Source organism: Peromyscus eremicus, chromosome 15, assembly GCF_949786415.1.
Source record: "Peromyscus eremicus chromosome 15, PerEre_H2_v1, whole genome shotgun sequence".
NCBI lineage: Eukaryota > Metazoa > Chordata > Mammalia > Rodentia > Cricetidae > Peromyscus > Peromyscus eremicus.
The window spans coordinates 72,353,138-72,359,322 of NC_081431.1; the positions used below are offsets into that span (position 1 = coordinate 72,353,138).

General features: G+C 48.4%; 1 long non-coding RNA gene across 1 annotated transcript; it reads left to right on the forward strand.

Moving 5' to 3' along the window:
• The first annotated feature begins 3,004 nt into the window (after positions 1 to 3,004).
• LOC131925627 (uncharacterized) lies at positions 3,005 to 5,786 on the forward strand. The gene is made up of 2 exons (XR_009383311.1): positions 3,005 to 3,056; positions 5,576 to 5,786. It is a non-coding gene; the product is annotated as an uncharacterized LOC131925627 (long non-coding RNA).
• The last annotated feature ends 399 nt before the right edge of the window (positions 5,787 to 6,185 follow it).

Here is a 6,185-nt window from a genome sequence, read left to right on the forward strand (position 1 = left end):
CCCTCTCAGGAACTCCGCTCGGGTCATGGACCCCATACACCTCTGAGTCCATTTTATTTAGACTTTTGAACGTCTTCACGCTTCCCCCTGAAAATGATAAAGAGCTGTGTCCCGCCCACCCCACAGCCCACCAGGCCAGTTCCTGCAGAAAGTGGTTCCCACTGCCTTGGAATTCCGAAGTAAATACAATCGGCATCAAGGGTTAGCACTGACCCGTGGCAGAGTGGCCCCGGCAGTCTTCAGGGCAGCACTGTGGGGACGACCTCAAGGTGTCTTCGGATAGACGGGCACCTTGCAGTGTGTGGCAGTACCAAGCTGCTTACAGTTTGTCCAGGCAGTGGTCCAGCATGGGGAGGCCCTCCTTCAGGCCTTTGCACTGGCGGGTCTCAGCCACCACTTGGCTGGGGTGGCTGCTTTTATTGAAGGGGTCTCCAGGCAGGACCTGCCAGTGGTTGAACACACACTGGGGGACGGCCTGGCCACTGGTGTTGGAGCACAGATCAGCTCAGCCCATTTTAAAGAAGGAAAAAGTTGAGGCCTAGAGCTGAGGGTTAGCCGTCACCCATCCCTGGATCCCAGACTTTGGGCTGCTGACCCTCAGCCCTGCTCAGGCTACATTCTTTCACATCTACCATGCTCCTTCAATAACCACGGGCGAATCTCCACTAACTCTACCCCACCTGGACTAGAATCTCCTGACTGGCTCCCCTGCTCCCACCCAGGCCCCTGCGTTCTGTTCCTGCGCGGCCACTGCTGTGGCACACGATGAGTCTTGGTCTGGGAACCCACACTGATGGTTGCTCCCCTTTGGAGGAGCTTCCAGGAAGTCCTGGCCCTGCCGGACCCCCTTAGACCTCCACCTTCTCCCTGGCCCCACCATGCTCCATCCTGGACACTCCAGCCTCCCCATAGCTCTCCCAATAGGAATCACGTTCTGTTCTATGTAGCCACTCCAGAGACTTTGTGTCCATGTCCTCCAAGGCTATGCTGCCAATGTCCGCCTTGCTCTGTGTGAGAGATGCATTTCTGACTTCCTGGCTCCTCTGCAATTTTTTTTTTTTTTTGAGGCAAAGTCTTAGGCATCTCAGACTAGCCTCAAATTCAACATGCAGCCAAGGACGGACTTGAACTAAAGATCCTCCTGCCTCAGTTTCTCTAGCGCTGCCCGGTTCTTCCCAGGTTGTGCAGTGCTAGCAGTCAAACCCAGGGCCTTCTGCATGTGAAGAAGGCATTCTGCTGACCAAGCTGTTTCCCCAGTCTTCTTCTCTGCAGTTCGAGCTCCAGGGAGCAGGGCCTGGCCCTCGTTGATGCATAGCCCTACCCTTGACCTCACAGCACCTGCCTCGAGGTCAGTCATAGGCACAATGACACTTCCCAGAACCAGCTGCACCATTGTGGCCTCACCTGAGGCTCCCCAAACAGAGCCAATGGCAGACATGTCCCCTTGAGTGCCCGGGGTTGCCCCTGGAGTGTCCTACATTGTTTCTGGAAATTAGTAGCCGTAGACTCAGGAGAAGTACTCTGCCCCATGAGCTGCGGCCTTGGGGGGAGAAAAGAAAAAGGACAAGTAAGATCCCTAGGGGGGCCAGCTCTGGGCCCTTTTCGCTGCCGCCGCCGCCGCCGCCGCCGCCGCCTCCACACACTTCATTTGGTTTTCACAGTGGAGGGAGGTGTGGGGTCTTTTGCGCACAGACTCCCTTGCGGGCCAGGCTAAGTCAGACCATGCAGGGAGGAACAGCACACAGAGCGCCCTGGCCCCCCCACTGTCAGTCTCACCCAGATTAACAGCTTCATCAGAGCCTTTGTTGATATTGACATTTGGTTGCTAGGTAACGTGTTTACTGCTCAATGAATAGGACCCCAAGGCCAAGGAGGGCACAGTCAACAGATCGGCAAATAAAACGAACGTGCTATGACTTGATATGCCCATAGTGGTACCCAGGCGTAGTGCAAGACCAGGCCCCTCCAGGCGTCTCTGTGGAGTCATCGTTACCTCGTGCCCAGGCGAGGAAAAGTCCAGGTAACATCAAAGCTACCGACCTCTTGTCAGGAGCATTCAGGTGCAGTAGCCCTGTAAGGTAAGGGCCCCCACAATACCCAATCCCGAAGAGACTGGCTGGTTGCACCTCAGCGCCCTAACCTCTATGTCCTCGGGGGTGTGGAGTCCTGGAGAGAGGACACCAGTGTCAAGGGCAGGACTGTCACCACAGCTTCATTCCTGGGCCTGCAGGGCCTGTGCCTGGACATAGCACCCTCCCTGACCACGTCGTTGAGGTGTTCAAAGGAAGGAGAGTTTGGTTAGTACCAGCTTTGTGTGGGCACCATCCTAGGTCAGCCACTGTGGGGTGGGATGTCATGTTGAGCCCCTTTTGACAATTACAAGAGCTGAATCCTTGGAGGTATGTCCAATTTATTGATATCGTGACAATCATACAATCTAGTCTCTCTGTCTCTGTCTATGTCTTTCTCTCTCTCCCTCGCTCTCTCTCTCTCTCTCTCTCTCTCTCTCTCTCTCTCTCTCACACACACACACACACACACACACACACAGACACACAGACACACAGACACACACACACACAGTCTCATGATATTTTAACACACAGTTTTATATTGTGTTTATATATTTTATATTTTTATAGTTCGCTTCAGGTGCTATCCAACCTGGGTTTTTTATTTTATTTTATTTTATTTTTTTGAGATAGTCTCTCTCATAGGCCTGAAACTTGTCAACTTGCCTAGACTGGTTGTCCAGTGAGTCTTAGGGATCTGTCCATCTCTGCCTCCTAGGGCCTAAGATTATAACCATGTGCCACTATGCCTGTTTTTTGTTTTGTTTTGTTTTAGGTGGTTGGAATTGAGTTCAGCACCTTACACATGCTAAGCAAGGGCCCTACCCCTGAGCTACGGCTCCGGCCTACACATGGCTTTTTTACATGGGTCCTGGGGGATTGAATTCAGAACCTCAGATCTGCTTTACCAATCAAGTCATCTCTTTGGCTCTAGGTACTTTTATAGACGGCACACAGAGATGTGGGACCAGACATGACGAGCAGGTGAGATGCCCCCTTTCATTAGACCTCTTTAGGGACACTCCTTCAGGACTAGACTGTGGCACTCCCAGCTTTGGTGTCTGTCTAACTCAGAAGCTGGTGAGTTAGTTGAACGGGAGCTGTCTGCAGGGTCCTGTGCTCTAAACACATGTACTCATTCTAAGCTCTCTGGGGATGTTACCTTGCTGAAGCAGCTGACCCACACTTCTGACCTTTGTCAAAACCTGTTAGACTGACCATCCCTGGCACCCCTCTGCAGCATTTCTAAATCCTTTGCTCTGAGCTGAACCCCTCCAACACACTCAGAGGGCTAAGTGTTCTGAGCCATTCACATTTACATGTGACAGATGAGGTACCCTGTAAGGCCAGAAGTCTTCATTGTTCCCGATGTAAAGATAACTAAATTGACTCTACTAATGGAAATGTCATTTTAATAGCAATTCTTGAACCAAGCAAACAGATGTCATCACCCAGGGACAGGAGAGCTGTTTGTTCATAAACTGCACAGGGTCTTACAGTCTTACAGGAGCTCCGTTCCTGGTGCAACTCAGGGGACAGACAGCATGCTCACCTCCACTCCTCAGTGCTCACCCATGGCAGACATTGCTAATCGATAGCAGTCCTCTTTCCTACTGAATGTGAGCCCCTCCCCCATTTTAAATGTATAACTTTAGCACCAGAGTTGATCTCCACTGCACTCACCATCACACTGAGTTGACTGGCATTTGAAATGACCTCACCTGGCCCGCCCAGTTCCAAGGCTCTATATCCATTTCTGTCCTTCCCATGACAAGGACCTGCTGTGTCTTTTCCATGCTTGATTAGGTCTTCCTGGTGCTGTCTCCTTTCTTCTGACCTTCCCTTCCTCCACCGCCGCCCCTCCTTCCTCCTCTTCCCTCCTTTCTCTTGCTCTCCTTTCTTGTTCTTTTCCTTTCCCCATTTCTTGGCTTCGAAAACCAACAAGCCCAGAGAAAGGGCAGGTCCACTGTGTGTGTCTCTTATACTTCCCAATGAAGGCCTCTGGACTGTCTTGGGGATTTGGGGGATATCCCCAAGCTGAGAGCCAGATCGTCAGGGGTACACTTTCTCTCTTTTAGAAAAATATACACACATTTATGTATGTGTGTATTCGTTGTGTTTGTGCTATTTTTCAGCCCCATGTCTGTCTACAAGCCACCATGTCACACCATGATGATAAGGGACTGAACCTCTGAACTTGTAAGAGAACCACCCCAGTTAAATGTTTTCCTTATAAGAGTTACCATGGCCATGGTGTTTCTTCACAGCAATAGAAACCCTGACTAAGATGCCAGCCTCACTCACTGTTTTTATTTTATTTTATTTTTTTTCAGGATTCTAAGTCTTAGAGTTTTCTGAAGAGCAAAAGGTTTTCAATTTAATTTTTAATCATTTATTTATTATTCATTCATCATCATTTATTTTTTTCTGGGACAAGCTCTCATTATATGTAGCTCAGGCTAGCCTTGAATCTTGAAATCCTCCTGCTTCTGCTTCCCAATTGTTAAGATTACAGCTATGTGCCACCATGGCCATTAAGAACTTTCATTTTCTTTTTTCTTTTCTCCCCTAATACCCCCATATGTGTGTGATCTTTCTGTCTCTGTCCGTCTGTCTGTCTCTGTGTAATCTCTGTGTGTATATGCCTGTACTGAAACACATGTGTGCCAATGGTATGTTTGGAAGTCAAAGGACAACCCTGGGTATCAGCCTTTACCTCCCACCTTGATTTGAAGTGGAACTTCTTGCTGTTGACAACTTCATACACCAGGCTGGCTGGCCTACAAGATTCTGGGTATTCTCCTAATTCTCCCTCCAGTCTCATTGTAGGGGGGTTGAGGTCACAGATGTGTGTTACCACAAGCTGTTTTTACATAGGTTCTGGCAATTCAAACTTGGATCCTTATTCTTTTATGGCAAACACTATCCACTTAGCCATCTCCCTAGCCTAGGAATTTTCATTTTGGTGGAATCTAGTTTACAAACCTCTTTTCCTCATATAGCATGCCTTTGTCTTATAGCTGAGAAATTTTTGTTTCTTCTAAATGACTTACGAGCTTAGCTTTTATATTTACATCTATAATCTGTTTTTAAACTTTTTTTTTTTGGTTTTTCGAGACAGGGTTTCTCTGTGTAGCTTTGCGCCTTTTCCTTTATACTCAACACAGTAAATTGTTCACATGTCATGTCTGGGATGATGTTTTGAAATTGGATACACCGTGTAATGCAGAGCAGGGTACTACAGTAGCTAGAAGATCCATTCTCTTGAGTATTCATTTCTGTGTGAGAACTTTTGAAAATAGAATATCTTTTATTTATTCTTTGGCAATTTTGTACATGTAGACAATGTGTCTTGATCATATCGACTCCAGCTCTCCTCTGCCGGTTCCCCTAGGCACGCCGACATGTCCCTCTTTTGCCTTCCCCCATTTTCAAATGTACTGAGTCCCTTAGGCTCTGCCTGATGGAATGCTGACTGATCTTGTTGGCTTGCTCTTTTGCAGGTCTTGTGCAGGTCTCCGCAGCCACGTGAGCTCGTGACTACAATGGCCATGTCGTGTCCAGAAGACAGTGACTGGGAGAACTTCTGAAAAGCTCTCTTCCTCCCCTTTTGGAATGTCTATTGTATTATTGTTAACTATAGACCTGTGACCACTGGTCCGTGGTTCCTTAGACGGTTGTTTGGTATAAAATATGTTGTGTTTGAACATGAAATACCTGTCCCCCGTAGGATCATGTGTTTGAACACTTGGTCCCAGCTGCTGCTGATACTTTGGGAGGTTGTGGAACCTTGAGGAGGTGAAGCCTTGCTAAAGGAAGTGGGGCCTGGGCTGGGCCTTGAGGTTTACAGCCTCCCCACATTGTCTGTCTGTTTTGTGTTCTTATAAGATGTGAAGAGATGGAGTTCCATCTGAATGTTCCCACTATCAAAAAAAATGTGCTATCACGCCTTCCCCATCATAAGGGACTGTATTCCCCATCATAAGGGACTGTATTCCCCATCATAAGGGACTGTGTTCCCATCATAAGGGACTGTGTTCCCATCATAAGGGACTGTGTTCCCATCATAAGGGACTATATTCCCCATCATAAGGGACTGTATTCCCCATCATA